At 37.2% G+C, this 20650-nt stretch overlaps 1 pseudogene; it reads left to right on the top strand.

Annotated features, from left to right (window-relative positions):
* Nucleotides 1–20650, top strand: part of LOC132277576 (uncharacterized) — a 117735-nt pseudogene that overhangs the window by 14302 nt on the left and 82783 nt on the right.

The raw sequence follows: 20650 nt of genomic DNA, 5'->3' as shown, positions 1-20650 counted from the left end.
ATCTTTAGAGGATAGTGGGAGAGAACACTTTTCTTTCCTTCGTTGTAGGAACTCAAATGACACTTTCTCTGTCAACCATTCGTCGCATTCTCAAAATCCCTCACGGTGATATCACCTATTTCACGGCCTATGACTGGTATGATGGAGAAGGGTTTAATCCTTACCAAGCCATTCAACAAATGAGCCAATTTCCTACCAATAACATTGACAAAATCTTTGCAAATCAACTAACGGTACAAACCCGTCTCATCTATCATGTCATCATTCACTGCATCCTTCCTAAATCTGGTGGCTGCCCCGATGTCTCATTCATGGAGGCATTTCTCATCTAGTGTGTTCTAAATGGCAAGAAATTCGATCTCGTGTTTCTCATCTTTCATCATATGATCGATTGCGCCAAGAGAGAAAAAACTCACCTCTTCTATGCTATGCCACTTACCCTAATCTTCCGAGCATTCAAAGTGCGACTAGAAGGCGAGGATCAAAAGGAGCTTACCAATCTCTACAGATTTGACCGAGAGTTGTTCTAATGGGACTTAAAAAATCTGACAACAACATTTGGTATGATCCCAAGCATGGAAATCTAGTAGATGAGGGCCACGACATTGATATAGCAGAGCACCAAGCTGCAGGTGCTGAAGAAGGTGTAAATGTAGAAGAGCAAATTGAGGTTGAAGAGGAAGAACAGGAAGAACCAGAACCCATCCATATCCCTCCTTCCGACGAACGATCGCTACGGGAGCTTCTACTTGAAAATCTTGCTCTTTCAAAAGAAAATCGAGATCACATTCTCGCTTTGCGCGAACGGGTTGAAGAAGTAACCAATGAAATTGACCTTGTCGAGCACGATCTTGTTGACCTCCGGGCTACAAGACTTCCCCATTTCTGATGCTCAGAACCCCCCCTCATTTCTGATATATGACAAAGGGGGAGAATTGATGTTGTTACATTGATGTTGTTGGCTGGTGTTACTGTGACTTTTGTGCTGGAATATAGAATATTGACTGTTGAAAAATTGATTGAGTTGCTAACGTAGGGTATGGATGGTAATGCTGATAGTATTTGTAATTGGAACATTAGTTGTAGTGGTCATTGGGGAATGATGTATCTTGACCTTAAATTCGTGAATCAATGAAAATACATGTTTTTGGCAATTAAAATTTATATGCCTTTATGCCTTCAATTCTTTTATGATTTGTTTGTATGCCTTAAATAAGTTATGCTTTCAATTCTAATAATGGTTAAATGATTGCACAAGGAAAGGGGGAGATACTATGCACATTGATAGGGGGAGAATCACTCACATACCTTTTCTCACTTAACGAACACATTAATGAATTATCATCATCAAAAAGGGGGAGATTGTTGACCTTGAATCAAAGGTTTTTAATGATCATAATTCATTAATGATGTTCTATGATTACTAATATCTTTTAGAGTGAAATTACCGAGCAAAACATTCATCAAAACAAGCACTACAACACAAGGACAAAACTTAAGAAGCAACACCAAGGAATGAGCAAAGGACTAAGCAATCAAAAGTCAAAGTCAAGTCCTCACAAGACATCAAAATGGGGTTAGCTAGGTTGGTGAGTTTCTTAGGAAGCCTTGTTAAAGTATATATGAACATCTTGAAGCTCAAACTCTCCAACATTATGCATATCATCTCATTCACCATGACTAAGGAATAAAGGACTTAAACATATCCTTATCTAAAAATGAACTAAGAGTTAGGATCAAAGCTTCAAGTTATTTCGGTCTACCGAAATAAATCATTGTTTCATTTCAGTCGATCGAAATGAATATACAGATCCAACTAATAGTTATTTCGGTCGACCGAAATAACTGAGAGATCATTTTGGTCTACCGAAATAAGGAACTATGGCTAACCTAAACCATTTCGGTCTACCGACACAGAGAAAGGCTTCACTTCGGTCTACCGAAGTAAAAGTACTGAGAGTATGATATTCAAGCTCAAACCATTTCGGTCGACCGAAACAAAACGAGGCTTTACTTTAGTCTATCGAAACAAGAGTACTGAGAGTATGTGTCTAACCTCAAACCATTTCGGTCGACCGAAACACAAAGGTGTTTCATTTCGGTCGACCGAAACTGCGTGTTTCAAAATTCAAACGGGCCTTTTATTCTTGGGATGTGTGTCCAACAGCTATAAAATTATCATACATGTCTGAAAGTTTATAGAAACACTTCAGAAATTCATTTAAATAGTGTTGCATACATTGAGAAAGAAAGTCTTACAATCATAAAGCTTTTATCATACACACACACTTCATTTCATCAAAAGACTATTGAGCTTCAAGTTATTCATACATACTCTAGAGTGAGCTAAATATTGTACTTCAGATCCGAGAGAGAGATCATCTTGTATTCCATTAATATACTTCAAAACTTGTAAAGGCTGGTGTGGCCCAAGGAAGACTAAGAGAAGGTGTTTCTCTTAGCACTTAGAAGCTAGGAAGGGCTTCTTACAAGAGGTTTGCTCTCCACCCGTAAGGAGAAGCCATAGTGAATTGGGAAATCTCAAGAGGGGTCTTGAGCCGAAGAGTAGGAGTTTCCGAACCTCGCTAAAAATCACTGAGTACATGTTTGCAACTTCTATCTCTGTCTCTATATTAATTACTTTATGTATGTCTTAATATGCCTCTTTATCAATGCTGACTATTGAAGCTTAAAATTCAGATTGCATTTTTCATTATCTGTTAAAGAAATTGAGTTTGTCTTTAATTAACATTTCAAGACCGAAAATTGACCATAGTTTGCATAGACTTTATTCACCCCCCCTCTAGAGTCTAAACTTGGGCAACACATCAATATCACAAAACCAAGAGATAAACACATGAACATCTATTTTAGCATACATAGACATATTGATAGAATGAAATAATCAATTGGAAGTATTAATCAACACAAATCATTGAAAAAACAAGATTCATATATAAATCAAATGTCAAGACAAGATTACAACAGAAATCCCCTCAAAATACAAAGCATCAAGGTCTAGAAGGCATGCTTAGGGCTAACTCTAGCCCCAAGAAGATGTTTAGCCACTCATTGATGTAGTCATCCAACCCTCAAGGGCCATCTCCATGGTAGGAATGATCTTCTTCTTGATGGAAACCCTAGAAGAATGGAAGAACCCCAAAATAGTGTATGTCTCTATAATCTTTAGCCTCCTCTCCAAGATACTATATGATATCTATGATGATGTATGATATAAATGGCTCAAAATTCTTATATAGGTAGCTCAAGTGTCACACCCAATGGTTAGGTCTCGTGCACTAGGGTCCCTTCAATGATTGCACCACGAGCCATCTTTTAATGAGCTGGACTCTGTTTTATTTCGGACTTGAGGAGGTTCGATCGATCAAATTCAGATGAGGTCGATCGAACTTTGGCCAGATCCATCGAAGTAAGGCCAGATCGATCAATCCATGGCGGCGCATTTTGGAATAAGACAAATCTGAAATATTTTTGGGATATTTTGGGAAAAAGACAAAAGTAGTAGGTGGGGATAAGATCAAGGAAGTTCGATCGATCTGAAGAAAGTTGGATCGATCAAAGATGGAACTTCTTGATGATAAGGACAAAGGGTTTTGATCCATCTTGGTGAGGCTGGATTGATCAATGTGAGATCGATCGAAAATATTCTTGATCGATCTAAGCTTGTTGATTTCCACCACTTTGCTCTATTATTCCATTCAGCTTGAGATTGTTTCTTTTATGCTCTAATTTGACTGAATTGACTTATTTTGGGGATAAGCACCTCAAAAGGGCAATAACATGAAATTAGTTTAAAACAGGAAAATAAGATAGATAAAGGTCCTAAAATACTCGAGCTTAAGGGGTTTAAATGCGCACTTTTCAGTGCTCATCACACCCCCAAACTTAAATATTGCTAGTCCCTAGCAATGAACTACAAAGTAAAGAAATGAAATAAACGACCATACAACTATGAACTAGAAAGCAATAAATGGATAACGCCACTTTCGTAGGGAACACGATTGCATTTAGCATATGCAACAAGCCTTTTAAACCCCTAGGTTACCCCTAGTGGACGAGTGAAGTCTCGTGAGGGTTTCCAGAAATGATACCCACAAACATTAAGCTCATTCTCACAAAAGAGGCTCCAATATTGCAAACAAGCATTGGGAGAAAACTACCTCAAGTATGCAATTTTTCAACCCTTTCGAAGCAATCTCCCAAAATCTCAACATCAAGCAAGCAAGTATGGTCTTCCACACATCAAGACAATGATCATGCAAATAAAAAAACTCTAGAATCCTTTTTGAGTGGACCGGCATCAAATATGTTGCTATTTAAGCCAACTAAAGAAATGATCACATCCTTATCCTCAACCTAGCACATAAATCTAGTACTGATCATCAAGACAAAGAGTGGACCTTTTATTAAAGCTTTATTCACTAGGTGCGCATATTCTTTTCACTTGATTTTTCTTTTTTCTTTTTTCTTCTATCCCTAAGGATCAAAGATGGAAGCATGGTGCAATGTGTTGATCTATTAAGCTTTCTAGCAATCCATAAGGTCGAGTGTTAGGTCAATGACTCCCAAACTAGACGGATTTAGGGCATTAGGTGTTCAAACACCCCTAAGGACTTACAAACTCAAATCAACTAGGCTACAAATCAAAACAATCTCCACCTAATCATTTCCCACTTCTCACCTTTTGGGAGAAGTCTTCCTTCGGCGCGAGAAATTCAGTGCTTGATGAAGCTAGAATCCCGGCTACTCAATGAAAAGGGTTTGTTATCCACCTTTATCAAGAATGAAAGCTTTCAATGCACTACTAGCTTAATTGGGATATAACCAATTCAATAATCAACAAAGCATGTACCCCACAAATTAATGCTAATGTGCACCTGTTCTAATGTAGAATCCTAGAGTGAATCTCAAAACAATCACAAGATCAAGATGATGTGGATCATAAGTGCAAGTAAGAAATCAATCTTTTGAAAAATTTACTCCTAAATGGCATCCACAAAGCATACAAGGAGTATTGGACTCTCAAGTCAAGCAATTTTTAAATTTTAAGCAATATAATCCTCAAAAGATCAAAATCATAACTAGTCATGGACCAATTATAGAAAAGCCCTCAAATACACAAGTCATGCTCAAAATTTTGAATTGAAAACAAACACTGCAAATAACACCCATTACCCCCAAACTTAAATGGCAAAGTGTCCTCAATGTATAAAGAGAACAAAGGAAAGAGTATACCAGTGCAGCTACGGCAAAGAATGGCCGGGACACAAGTATCCAAAGTGGGTGGTACAACCCCCCCAAACTTGGGATTGACTGTGGTCCTGAAAAATTTGGCACTAGGAGAAAAACTGATCAGATAACAAAGGGGATAATAACATTGCACAGTGGGCATGCAAGTATAAATGGGATAATAAATGAACTAAGTTGAGAGGAATAAGGATGGTCTTGAAAAATTTTGGGCAGCACTCTCTCACTGGAGTCACTAAGATACACTTGATAATGGAGTCAATCACAGATAGATATATCAATATAATAACTGGACAACCAAAAATATCATACATAGGAGAAATAAAATAAAAATAGTGGAGAGTACATCATAGTATCAGGCCAACAGACTGGCCGCAAAAATAATAGTATCAAAATAACAGTAAAGTATCACAGATATATAAATGAGGGTAGAGAGATAGAGATATAGATCAAGCAGAGAAGGTCGGGCGAGCAGGGCGTGATCCTCAGATATCTCTGGAAATACACTGCAGCGTAGTCAATATATCTGAGCGGAGAGATGTCACATCTGCTTAGAGAGAGACAACCGCATCCTCCAAGGTCTGGATACACTCTCCTAGGTTGGGTGTCTAGACTAGAGCGTCAAGGATGACTAGACCATGAAACTGAGGTACATCCTAACCCTGCTCCTGAGAATGTAGTGACGACCCTGCAGTAGAGTGATGTGGTGACTCTGTTGGAGGTTCTTGCTCCAGGTCTATATCCATATGTGCATCCGCAACCACCGGTGGGTCTGCTAGATCATCTGTTGCTGCTGCTCCTACCGCTACTGGCTGCTCCGCCATCTCTGCTAGCTTTGCCTCTGCAGCCTCCTCTACTACTAAGATGGCCTCTTGCTCTAAACTCTTTATAAGAGCATTGTAGCTTGTGTTCCAGTCCTTCTTACCATAGTGGTAAGCCCCTGACTCAGTATACTCTGCCACATAAAAATGATAATGCTGGTCTTGGAGGATCTGGGTAATAAGATGTCCGAAGGGGAGGAAAGTGGCTCCCCCAGGCTTGGCTTTGCTGATGTAACTCGCATACAGCCTTGTTTTAACACTCCAGTGAAGTGCAGGAACAGAGAACCAATGGCCAGTGTAGAAGGCATAGGGACCTACAAGAAAGTCTGAGCGCCTCTGGATCTTATGGCCCACCATAATACGTTTTGGTACAAAACCGAATCAAAGAACCATAAATCATTAGGCAAATATGTCCGAGTGGCGAACGTATCGCCATCACTGTAATGGCCAGTCAGAGCAACGGCTATATCTGCGTCAGATGGCCTCCGGAGAATAGGATAATGAAGGTTGGGAGGGCAGGCATGTGGGCATCGAGAGGATCTGGCCAATGTCTCAACTATGATGCGGATGAGGTGGCCATCTATAGTAGTCCACAGCTCTGATAGATTACTCGGGGCCAGCCGAAGGTTCTGGTAGAAGAACCGGATGAGCCTCGGGTAAATCGGGTAAGTGACTAGAGCAAAAATGGCTGAAATGCCGCGCCGCTCAATATCGTCAAAGACCGCCCTGGTCAGAATCGACTGGGAAAAGAAAGCAATGTTGAAGACCGACTCATGCGCCACCTGAAGGCGTGAATATCTCCTGCTAGGTCTATCTCGGACCTGGACGGGCAGTGCCGGTGGTGGTGAAGGAGGTGGTACATACTCAGCCTCATCGGCCGATGAAAAGGAAGATGCAGAAGCAGAAAAAGAAGAGTGCTCAAATTGAGCTAGAGTTGGCTCCTTATGCTCCTCCGGCTCCTCTACCCGTTGTCGCGCTCAACGCTGATACTGCCGGTTGGCAACAGTCTTTACTCGAACCATGGCCTGCAAAAGAAAAGAAACACTCGCAACTGCAGTCAATAAGAGGAATAACATATGAATTATAGAATTTAAAGTACACAAATAGAAACATGTTTGTCAGGTAAGATAGACAACTCATAATGAATCACATGATTCTATACAAGTGATAATGCAGCCAGGCATAGACAGTGAATGTTCAAATAAGTGAAGCATGCTGAACAATATAAGTATGTAATGCATCCAATGTGGAAAACGTAGGCATTGGGCATAAATAAACTGGCATGAACACTATAGAGGGTGCAAAGATATAAAAGTACAAAGTGATGAAATTCGATCGATCAAGGGAAAGATGAGATCGATCCAAGTTGGATCAATCTGGACATGGTGAGATCGATCTTGCTTCGATCGATCTAAGAAAAATGTGATCGATCGAACTCTGTAAAAATACGAAAAGTCATAGATCTGTGACATGGGCAACACGGGGGCACTCGAGCAAGCTCGTGGGTCCCTATACACTTCAACAAGTCACAAATAGTCACTTAACTAGGCACGTGACCCCCTAAATCAAAATCGGAATGAAATATATACATATATATGTACACATGCTTCAAAGATAAAAAATGGCAACAATGGAACATTGAAGGCTTAGATCTAAACATGGTAATCATGGAAACTCAAGATTGAAGCACGAAAATAAAACACGAAATCAAAACTTACCAAATCAAAGGAGAGAAGTGGAGACCGAGAGAATAAGAGGAGATTTGAGTTGAGAGAGAGTTTGGAAGCTTGGAGGGTCGCCGAAAACTCGTCAGAGGTGGAAGAGATGATGAATAGTGGTGGGAGAGAGATGGGGTCTTGGATCGATCTTGAAATCGATCCAAATGACCTTAAGGTTATATTTTTAAAAACGATCTCCGACATGTTCAGTCGATCATTTAGAAACCAGATTGATCGAACTTTGATCGGTCAGGAAGAAACTCAGATCGATCGAATCCAAAAAACGACACAGTATTTCTGAATTTTTTTTTTTGAATTTTTTAAAAAATAAAACAAAATATTTTTTGATTTTTGAATTTTTTGTATTTTTTATATTAAATTAAATTAAAAACAAAATTAAAAAAGAAGTCAAAGTCAACAGGAAGCACTCAGATCGATCGAACATAGATCGATCGAAGCTCGATCGATCCAATAGGTGAAAACCTGCAGACATGTTCGATCGATACAAGAGAGGTGTTTTTGCAAGGTTTCAAAAAAATTTCTAAGTATAGAGCTGAGATCAATCCAAGGGAATTTCAGATCGATCGAGAATGAGGTTCGCACAATACATAAAGAGGTGAAATATGTAGGAAAATTACATACGATGGGACAGAGAGATGATTGGATACAGAGATGAGGTTCGATCGATCTGACTTCTTCTCAGATCGATCGAATAGACACTAAATGTCAAGTTCGAAACTGAAAGTGCAAGCATTCTCAATCAAAGTCCTTATCAATGTGTATGAACTTAGAACATATATAGATGATGTAAGAAATGAAAGGTAAAATAGAAATGAGGGAGGAATAGGGTAGTAAACCCTACGAAGCACTAGTATTTAACATCTCTAGTAAGACGTTAAGCTCTTTTAGCCCGGATAAAAAATCTTGTTGTGCATCCTCTCCTTGACGGGGTGAATGACACCTTAAATCCCACTCAACAAATTGTTCCCTAAGGAACTTGTTAGATTTGACTTAAAGGAGATTAATGGTCCTTTGTCTATGCAATTCTTAGGCTTCCATGCCCTTTCAACACTAGCTTTTGAAACAACTTTCTTAGAAATCAAACTAGAAGATGAACTTTTGGAAATTTGATCTTCAAGCAATGACTCAACTTTGTCACATTCATTGTCAATACATTTTTCCACAACATACACTTCTTCGTGCTTGTCTATTAAACTTGTGGTTGGATTAAAGATGTTCAACTTCACTTTCAAATGCCCAAATGATATTTTCATTATCCTCGTCCTACAATTGATGTTGGCATTTGCAGTTACCAAGAAAGGACGACCAAGTATAATGGGAATTTCGCTCTTGGATTTGGAACCGGTTCCGTGTCAATGACAACGAAATCAACGGGGAAGAAGAACTTATCAATCTTAATCAAAACATCCTCAATAATACCCCGGGGTTTTTTTGATGGATCGGTCGACAAGTTACAAAACTACCTACGTCGGTTTCAAGTCTCCTAAGCCCAATTTAACATATACCGAGTATGGAAGAAGGTTAACACTTGCTCCTAAATCTAAAAGAGCCCAATTAATGATTTGGTCACCAATGATGCAAGAAGTAGTGGTTGAACTGGGGTCCTTAAATTTTGGGAGAGTGTTGTGTTGCAAGATAGAGCTCACTTACTCAATCAAGACCACTTTCTTTGGTGCTTGGCTCTTATTCTTCCTCTTTTGGGTGCAAAAATCTTTTAAGAACTTGGCATAAGCCGGAATTTGCTTAATTGCATCCAAAAGTGGAAGATTGATCTTCACTTACCTAAACACTTCAATTATTTCATTCACTTTGGTCTTTTGCTTTTTAAGAGAAATGAACCCTTTCAAGGCATCCAGAAATGGAGCCTTGGGCTCATAAAAAATTTTAAAATCATTTGTCATAACATTTTTAACACAAGAATTCTTCAAATCATTTTTCACCACTTTCTCACAGAGATGATCATGCACATGCACTGAAGGAGGAATAAAATGTGAAACAGGACGGGTGTCAACTTTTGGTTGCACCGGTTCACTCTCTTTATTAGAAATACCAATTTGATTGTCCACAATTTTCCCACTTCTCAAGGTCGTCACCGCATTGACATGTTCAATTGTGTGACCTTCATTGGTTTCTATAACAAATTGTTGCTTTGGTGGGGCATTTAGAGGCGTCTTCCCTTTCTCTCTAGCATTCGAGGTACTAGATATTTGCCCAACTTGGGTTTCTAGCTTAGCAATGGATTGAGGGAATGAAGCAATTGAGTGTTTGCCTCTAGAGTACCCAAAGCGGTCAACACTTTCTCCTCAAAAGTGGGACTCCTAGAATTTCCTTGGAAATAAGATGATTAATTAGGAAAATGAGAGTTAGAAAATTAGTTTCCATGCGAAACATACTTGCCTTGAAAACCACCTTGGGGAGGGTTTGAGCCTTCCCCTTGGCTTTTCTAAGAGAAGTTTGGATGGTTCCTCCACCCAGGATTGTAGTGTGTGCCATCAGGATTATTCATTGGTAGACAAATGTAGCATTAACTTGTTCATGATGCTCACTTTGCGCATGTCCATGTGGACAATTGGAAGTAGTATGTAAGACACTAGAACAATTCATATAAGATTCATTAGATGCATGATGAACATGATTAGGGGAGGAAGACATTTAATTTGCCGAATTGTGGTTGACTAAAAATTGATAAAAGCTTTGAGTTAAGGATTTCACCTCGTCGGCTATGTCATTTGAATTGTCAACTTGATATAAGTCAACATTCTTCCTTCTACCTAGAATTCTACCATTTTTAGAGGACAAAGATCTATGCATGGAATTTTCACTCATATTTTCATACAATTGCCAAACATCATTTTTATGTTTATCAAGGTAAGAACCACCAATAGATGCATCTATCTCTCCTTTTTGATTATCCGGCAAACTTTCAAAGAAGTATTGGACTAATTGCCACTTAGGAATGTCATGATGTGGACACTTCCTAAGCAAGTCATTAAATCTTTCCCATACCTCATGAAACAATTCCCCTTCCCCTTGAGAAAATTCACGAATGGAAGTTCTCATAGCATTGGTCTTTGATACCGGGTAGTACTTCTTCAAGAACTCTTGTTGCATTTCTGCCCAAGAAGTTATCGAAAAAGGCCTAAGATTGTTGAACCAATATTTTGCTTTGTCCTCAAGGGTCAAAGGAAAAAGTTTGAGTCTTAACACTTCTTCTGGCATGTCCGTGTATTTCACGGTAGAACACACTTCGAGAAACTCATCCAAATGCTTGTATGGTTTTGCACTTGGAAGTCCATGATAGTTAGGAAGCATTTGAATGGTTTGTAATTTAATCTCATAGTGATGTGCTCTAAATGGGGGCAATTGAATGCATATCGGTGCATTGTATTCATTTGGAACATAATGATCACGCAAAACAATGGGAGGATTTCCAACCGGTGGTGCTAAACGATCACCGTGATTAGCTTGAACCATGGGAGGTTGTGGAGCTAAAATTAGCCGAGACATTCCTAATGGAATTTGGCCTTGTTGTTATGGTGGGATGAATGGTTTAGGCATGCCTAATGGTACTTGAATGTTGTCATGATGCACATTATGGTGGAGGATGCCTTGTTGGTCTATGTGACTAAGGTCCTCTACATGGTTGTCATGTTGCTCGTCCATTGATGAAATAGAGTGATGAGAACTACCTCTTCCCCTAAGATTACAAACAACCGATTCAAGATGGAAATCGAGTGGGACAAGGGTAGGTTTTGTTGACCTACGACTATGCATGCACTAACAAAATAAATAACAAGTAATCAATCAAATAGCAATCATTTTGCCCCCACAACAAATCAATCAACAAATCTCCACATACAATGATCCCATACTCCCATGCTTGAAATATATGCAAAGAAAAGTAAATTGGCTCCACGCGGGCTCACAATCTATCTAAGAAATGAAAAACTTGCCACCACGCGGGCTGACGATTTAACTAGACATTGAGTTAGAAATATCTCACAAAGGGTCCTTAAGCAACTTCAATTCATTTTTTAATTCTCCTTTGGCATGCAATTTTTCTATTTTAACCTTTTTATGCTTAGCTTAGCTCCTTGCTTTTCAAGTCTCCCTTGCTTGACTTCCTTTGCTCAATTCACCTAGCCAATCAAGAACAAACACAAAAAGTAATTAAAAAGAAAATAAAGTAAAAACACGACAAAAAAGTACTAATTCCTAATTGTTTCCAAGACACGGTGTTGCCAAATCAATACCCGGCAACGGCGCCAAAACTTGGTGTGGGTCATCGCATGTGGACCAAAGTTGCAATAAAAGTGTGGCCAAGTTTAAATTTATAAAGTGCCACTACTACCTTTAACTACTAATATAGCTAGGGTGAGTAGGGATCAGCCCAAGGGTGCGTGCTTGGAATGGAAACAAGGTCGGATTAGTAAGTTGAGTGATGAAAAGATATTTTGATTAGTTACTTAAACTACAATGTAAATAGATTCAAAGCAAGGCAACTAAAATAAATAAAAGATAGAAAACAAGAGAGAGAGCTATTGGGATCTAGAGGTCGCCACTAAACATCACCATTCTAGATACTCAATGTTTAATGAATGAGGGGAAATATGTGTTGCAATACAAAGAGGTGTGATTGATCGAATCAACAAGCATGGATTGACTAATTAAGTATACATTGTCTAGACAACCTAGTGAATAGCACAATATATCAAACTAAGTCATTATTCCTTCCTTTAAGCTCACAATCAACATACTAACAAGTTAGAGAATTATACTACTTGCATTCATAACTATGGAACATCAAACAATAAGCATGAATTGTCCTCACATCTAGGAAAATAAGGCAACTACACTACATATAAGCTAAAGACATGAAAATTAAAGTAATTAAACTAAGGTAGAGGCACAATCCATCAAGAAATGAGTATGAACCATCAAACAAATCACAAGAGTATTCTATTTAAGCACTATGCGTTGACAATCTCTAGATTTATAGCATCAATACACATAGACATGCATCAATATCACAAAACCAAGAGATAAACACACGAACATCTATTCTAAGCATACATAGATATATGGATAGAAAGAAATGATCAATTGGAAGTATTAATCAACACAAATCATTGTAAAAACAAGATTCATATATAAATCAAATGTCAAGACAAGATTACAACACAAATCCCCTTAAAATACAAAGCATCAAGGTCTAGAAGGCATGCTTAGGGCTAATTCTAACCCCAAGAAGATGTTTAGCCACTCATTGATGTAGTCATCCAACCCTCAAGGGCTATCTCCATGGTAGGAATGATCTTCTTCTTGATGGAAACCCTAAAAAAATGGAAGAATTCCCAAAATAGTGTATGTCTCTCTAATCTCTAGCCTCCTCTCTAAGATAGTATATGATATCTATGATGATGTATGATATAAATAGCTAAAAATCCTTATATAGGTAGCTCAAGTGTCACACCCAATGGACAAGTCTCATGCACTAGGGTCCCTTCAATGATTACACCACGAGCCATCTTTTAATGAACTGGACTCTGTTTTATTTCGGGCTTGAGGAGGTTCGATCGATCAAATTCAGATGAAATCGGTCGAACTCTAGCCAGATCCATCGAAGTAAGGCCAGATCGATTAATCCATGGTGGCGCCTTTTTGGAATAAGACAAATCTGAGATATTATTGGGATATTTTAGGAAAAAGACAAAAGTGGTAGGTGGGGATAAGATGAAAGAAGTTCGATCAATCTGAAGAAAGTTAGATCAATCGAAGATGAAAATTCTTGAGGATAAGGACAAGGGGGTTTTGATCCATCTTGGTGAGGCTGGATCGTTCAATGTGAGATCGATCAAAAATATTCATAATCGATTGAAGCTTGCTGATTTCCACCACTTTGCTTCCACTTTACTCCATTCTCCCATTCAGCTTAAGATTGCTTCTTTTATGCTCTAATTTGGCTGAATTGACTTATTTTGGGGATAAACACCTGAAAAGGGTAATAACATGAAATTAGTCTAAAAAGAAAAAATAAGATAGATAAAGGTCTTAGAATACTCGAGCTTAAGGGGTTTAAATGCGCACTTTTCAGTGCTCATCAAACATGGTGAAAGGTTTGCCAAGAATCAATAGAGAAGATGGAGTTTGCGAAGCCTGCATTTCGGGAAAGCATCATTGAGAGCCTTTCCCACTGGAAAGGCGTGGAGTGCTTCAAAGCCATTTGAGTTGGTACATATAGATTTGTCTGGACCAATGCGAACCATGTCAATAGGAGGTAATCGTTACTTTCTGACATTTATAGATATTTATAGCAGGAAAACATGGATTTATTTGCTGAAAGAAAAGAATGAAGCATTTGAAAGATTTAAAGCATTTAAAGCACTTTTCGAAAATGATAGTGGCTACAAGATCAAAACCATACGATCTGATTGAGGTGGTGAGTACATTAGTTAAAAGAAGTTTTTGATCAAGTATGGTATTCAACGTCAGAAAACTGTTCGAGGGACTTCACAACAAAATGGAGTTGCCGAAAGGAAAAATAGAACCATCTTGGAGTTGGCTGGAAGTATGTTGACAGTAAAAGGGATGCCAAAGATTTTTTGGGGTGAAGCAATATCTCAACAAAAGCTGTTCAAGGAATGACTCCTTATAAGCTTGGAGCGGTTTAAAGCCAAGTGTTAATCATCTAAGAATTTTTGGCAGTATTGTTTACCCCAATATTCCAGACAAGAAGAAAGGTAAATTAGATGATAAATCTGAAAAGTGTGTTTTTGTTGGCTATAGTGAAAGCTCGAAGGCATATAGGTTGTACAATCCTACCTCAAAGAAAATAATCATCAGCCGATATGTGAAGTTCAATGAAAAAGAAGCACGGAAATAGGAAAATACCACTCAAGAAAAGAATTTAACTATTGTGGATATGGAAAGCAAAGAAGAAGATCAATATGTTCAGTATGTTAAAAACACACCAGATTCTCTAAGCTCAAGTTCATCATCATCAAGTGATGAAGAATCACCTCCTTCAAAAACAAGAAGTATCCAGCAAATTTATAAAGCAGCAAGAAGAATTGATGGGGATGACTTGATAAATTTTGTGATGTTTGCTGATTTTGAAGAAGCCGCAAAAGATAAGAAATGAAAGAAAGCTATGGACTAAGAAATTGATGCAATCAAAAGGAACAAGACATGGGAATTGACCGAGCTTCCAAAAGACAAGAAACCACTTAGTGTGAAGTGGGTTTATAAAACAAAGCTAAATGAGAAGGGAGAAGTGGACAAGTAGAAGGCAAGACTAGTTGTAAAAGGCTACAAACAAAAGCATGGCATCGATTATGAAGAAATTTTTGCTCCGGTGACTCAATTGGAGACAATTCAATTAACTCTTGAAATAGCAGCTCAAAGAGGATGGAAAATACATCAAATGGATATAAAATCAGCATTTTTAAATGGCTACATCAAAGAAGAAGTTTATGTTGAGCAACCACCAGGTTATGTGAAGAAAGGTGAAGAAGGCAAGGTATGTCATTTGAAGAAGGCCTTATATGGTTTAAAACAAGCTCAAAGGGCTTGGTACAATTGCATTGATAGTTTCTTCATAAAGAATGGGTTTAGGAGATGTCCGTATGAACATGCTCTCTACACCAAGGAAGACAAAAATGGAAATATTTTAATAGTTTGCTTATATGTTGATGACTTAATTTTCACCAACAGTTGTAAGAAGATGTGTGATGAGTTCAAGATGTCGATGATGAATGAGTTCAAGATGACAGATATGGGTCTTCTTCATTATTTCCTTGGAATCGAAGTTAAGCAAGAAAATGATGAGATCATAATTTCACAAAAGAAATATGCAAAAGATTTGCTTGCAAAGTTCAAAATGGAGGAAGTCTCACCAAGTACAACACCCATGGAAGTAGGTTTAAAGTTGAGCAAAAATGATAGGAGTGAAGATTTTGATGCAACTGTCTATAGAAGTCTTGTGGGAAGTCTTATATACTTAACCGCAACAAGACCAGATTTAATGTTTTCAGTTAGCATGCTAAGCAGGTTTATGGTAGCACCAAAGCAAAGTCATTGGGATGTTGAAAAGATAATTCTAAGATATGTTCGAGGTACAATTGATCATGGAATTCATTACAAAAGGGGTCAAAATTCAACTCTGATCAGATATAGTGATAGTGATTGGGGAGGTAGTGGAGATGATCACAAAAGTACTTCTGGTTATGTTTTTAACATTGGTTCAGGTGCAGTATCTTGGGCACCAAAGAAGCAACCTATAGTAGCACTTTTAACTACAGAAGCTGAATATATTTCTCTATCCATAGCTAGTTGCCAAGCACTATGGTTGAAATGGGTAGTAGAAGAATTGAAGTATTTTTAGGTGAAAGATACTGTTCTGTTTTGTGATAATAATTCAGCAATTGCACTTAGCAAGAATCTAGTTTTTCATGGCAGAAGCAAGCATATTAGGATCAAGTATCACTTCATTAGAGATTTGGTTAAAGATGGAGAAATTGTCATCAAACACTGCAAAACTAAAGATCAGATTGCAGACATTTTTACAAAAGCAATGAAGTTAAAAAGTTTTATCAAATTGAAGAAGAAGCTTGGAGTTGCACAAGTCTAGCTTAAGGGGGGATGTTGGAAGATTAATTTAGACTTGTCTAGATTCATTTAAGAAGACCAAGTGATACTTGGGAAGGTGCAAAGAATCTTATAATAATTGCTAGTACATGGAACATTTTATTTTATATGAAATATTTTGGTTCATTGCATGTATTAAATTCATGTACTAGAAGTATCCATTGAGTAGTATAAATAGGTGAGTCATGCAAGTGTATTTCAACATACAAACAATTGAGCAATACAAGATAAAGAATTTAACTTTATAGAAGTGAGTGTTTCTAAATTATGTGTTTAATAATTCAGTTGAATATATGTGAGTGTATCCCATTTGTGTTCATTTGCTCACCAACTCCAACAATTTTGTGAGTACAAAAGTCCACCAAATATTTTCTCATAACCTCTATGGAATCTAGGCTCCAAACTAGAGAGAACAAGAATAATTCTAGAGAGAGAGAGTCTCTAGAGAACACACGCATTTATAGGTAATGAATAAGACTCCAATTCCTTATAACAATCCTTATCTCCTTGCTACTTGTTTCCTTATTTCTCTAAATTACTTGCTTACCAAGTTAACCTAGAAGTGGGACCTAATGGACTTATTTATTATTTGGTTTTCAATGGCTTAATTAAAGTACCAATCAAAATCATGACTAAATTAATTTAGCCCTTTAACTATTTATCAATTCTACAATATAAAAATAGTTGCACTCCAAATAATAAATTAATTCTAATTATACAAAAGATTAAATTCTAATCTCGTAAAAAGTTTAAAGAGCTCGCGCTTATAAGTCGCATAATTCCTATATTTAGGGATATGGGAGAGAATTGATTAAGAAATAATCCATTGCAAGTAAGGAAACAAATAAAACTTTTTTTCTCTCTCTTATCTCCACGTTCTCTCTTTCTCTCTCTTAGTTGACCCTCAATCAATCTGCTTATTTCTCTCTCTTGGTTAACCCTCAATCAATCTGCCTATTTCTCTCTTAGTTTAAACACATAAAATTTTTAGAATGAGGTTATTCCAAAGCTCAAAAATATGAAGAAAAAAAATCAAAATCAAAATCAAAATATAATCAAACAACACGTCAAATTTTTGTGATGAGGTTATTCCAAATCTCAAAACGTGAACAAATAATAATAAAAAATCTCGAATAGAATGAAATAGTGTCACGAACATGATAGATGAAGTTTAACATACGAGAACCGAGTATGTCAGCGAAGTAGGGATGGAATGTAGGTGGAAAGACTTTTTGATCAAAAGACGAAGTGTTAACTATGAGAGAGAAATAGACAGATTCTTTGAGAGTTAACCAAAAGAGAGAAAGAGACTCACTAGTTGAGGATGTTAACCAAGAGAAAGAAAGAGAGAATGTAGAGAGAAGAGTTTTTTCTTAATTAATTGTCTCTCCCAAATCTCTTAAAATAGGAGTTGTGTGGCTTATAAGCACGAGCTCCTTAGACTTTTTGTGAGAGCGCTCTTGTAATTAGCATATTGGATAAATTGTACAGCCATCAATCCAATTACTAATTTGAATAATGCTTACCTTAGGCCGCTTAAGAAGGAAACTCCTTATGATGAGGTGGCCAACAAAACGTCAACATCTGTTTAAGTTTTAAAAGAAAAAAAAAAATGATGAATATAGGCAATAGAAAATGAACCTTCCCTCTTTCTCTCTCAAGCAGCGAATATATATTATTTCTGTGTTTTAAATCTAAAATCAAACATTGTTCTGGAGAATATATTGTTGCCCAAGTATTGACTCTAGAGAGGGGGTGAATAGAGTTTATGGCAAACACTGGCCAATTTTTAGATTTGCAAATTCTATTTAAAACCTTCAACAATTATGTAATAATAAATATATAGGCATAAACAATTAATAGCATAAATGTAAGGAGATAAGGGAAGAGAGATTTGCAAACATTCACACGATTATTTTAGCGAGGTTCGGAAACTCCTACTCCTCGGCTCAAGACCCCTCTTGAGACTTCCCAATCCACTATGGCACCTCCTTACGGGCGGAGAGCAAACCTTTGCATGAAGCAACTCCTTATTTCACTTTGCTAAAAGATAACCTTTCTTAGTCTTCCTTTGGGTCACACCAACCCTTATAAATTGAAGCTAGCTTGCTTCTTCTTTCTTGGGCCACATCAGCCCTTACAAATTGAAGATAAAATTTGTTGCATACAAATGTATCTCTTAAAGATTGATATGCAAATCAAAGCTCACAATAATCTCTCACAGATTTGATATACAAATATTAGCTCACAACTAGAGTATAAATGAATATATTGAAGCTCAATACTTTATGAATGGTATGGGATGAGAGAGTATGATATAAATGAAGAACAAAAGCTCTTTGAATGCTAGAAGATGTCTCTCAAGTGTAGCAACAACTAATCCCGAAGTCCCCTTGCTCTATTTATAGAATTTCAGCATCTAATTCAAAAATAGAGCTGTTGTGTACACTGCCCGAGAGGAAATAGCCATTCAAATTCAGATATGGGCAAGGTTCGGTCGACTGAAATGAAACACCCTTGTGTTTCGATCGTCCGAAATGACTTAAGGTTGGATATCATCCTCTCAGTATCTTTGTTTCGGTAGACCGAAGTGAAACCCACACTTATTTCGGTCGACTGAAATGAAATGAGATGTACTGAGTGCCTTATTTCGGTAGGCCGAAATAACTTGCCTATGCATTTCGGTCTGCCGAAATGAAACTGCTACTTCATGAGTTGTTCTGAGTTAACAGATTAGATAGTGCTCTACAGGACATCTGCACAGACCTTATTTTCATTGAAAACATTTAAGTAAATGTTTCCATTTACTTTAAGTTTATAATGTAAACAAGGAAGTACCCCCCATTTGGATTCAATAAAAAATACTAGAAAATTGAAATCCAATTAAATCAAAATGTAGAAATTCAGTTTTAGTACAAATTTGAATTTTCAACAGTTTTGGTAAAAATGAATCCGCATGTAGACCAATGTAGACTTGGTCAAAAATTCTGATAAAATCAGTTTAGGCTAGTTTAAGTATAAAGAGTTATTACCGGAAAAAATTATTTTGAAATAATCATTATTTCAAAAATTCATTTTTCAAACTTAGCCAAAAACACAGTTTTTCATGACGCGCATTCTGGGGTCCTAATGTCCGTTACCAACTCATGGTAATGAAGGCTTCTCATGCCTTAATTGTTGACCAATATGAATTTTACGATTGATGTGCATGGTCTTAGCATTTCTAGCACAAGTGATGAGTTCTTTCAAAGCTTATGCAAGCTTGAACTGACTCACTCTTTAACAATGACTTCATGTGTAATTATATATGAATGAAGTGCATAGTCTATTGCTAATATAAATAGGAACATATGAATGATGATATGATATGCATGGTCCTATAGAGATGAGCTTCAAATGAATTTATAAATACTTTGACATTTGATCCTAAACACTCACTATCCTATATACCCCTTTCCTCAAGCTTTGTCCATGATTTTTAGGCTTTGAGGTATTCTTGCTTTCTTCCTTTCTTTGACTTGTTTTCTTGCTTGTTGTAGTTCAAACCATCTTTCCTTGCAACTTTAAGTCTTTGTCTCCTTTGCTTTCCATAGATGTGATCTTGAGTAATGGAACACTCGGAATGGTCTTTCATGCTTCATTGAGGTCATTCTATGAATGTGAATAATCTATATAACACTCAATGTAAACATTAGTCCTTAAACATCATTAATGGTTTGTTATCATCAAAACCTTTAGATTGTCCTTGGATGGAATCATTAAGGTCAACAATCTCCCCCTTTTTGATGATAACAAAACATTGATGTGTTCATAAGCAAATGGAGTAGCATTTGAAAATGCTCCCCCTATCAAAGTGCATTCACTGAACATAATGTTGTAAAATAACATGCTTGTACATTCTTCATGAATTTTAGACATTAAATGCATTTAAGATCATTTTAAGCTCTAAGAGATTTCTCCCCTGTCAACATGAGATAATGATATATATAACACATTAAGCACAATGAGATAATGATATATATAACATCAAGCATTTGAATCACATCCCACATATTTCTCCCCCTTTGTCATCTCAAAAAGTTGAGAGGCCTAAACAACTTCATTAAGCATTTATCATTAAGCATAGTGAAGTGATGATAATCAAGAAATGGCAATATAGAATTAATGACCATAATG

This window comes from Cornus florida, unplaced genomic scaffold (assembly GCF_030987335.1).
Source record: "Cornus florida cultivar Cherokee Brave unplaced genomic scaffold, ASM3098733v1 CherokeeBrave_3.0.0_Hap2_Chr10, whole genome shotgun sequence".
NCBI lineage: Eukaryota > Viridiplantae > Streptophyta > Magnoliopsida > Cornales > Cornaceae > Cornus > Cornus florida.
The sequence above is the reverse complement of the archived record's forward strand: the minus strand, read 5'-3'. Positions and strand labels throughout refer to the sequence as shown.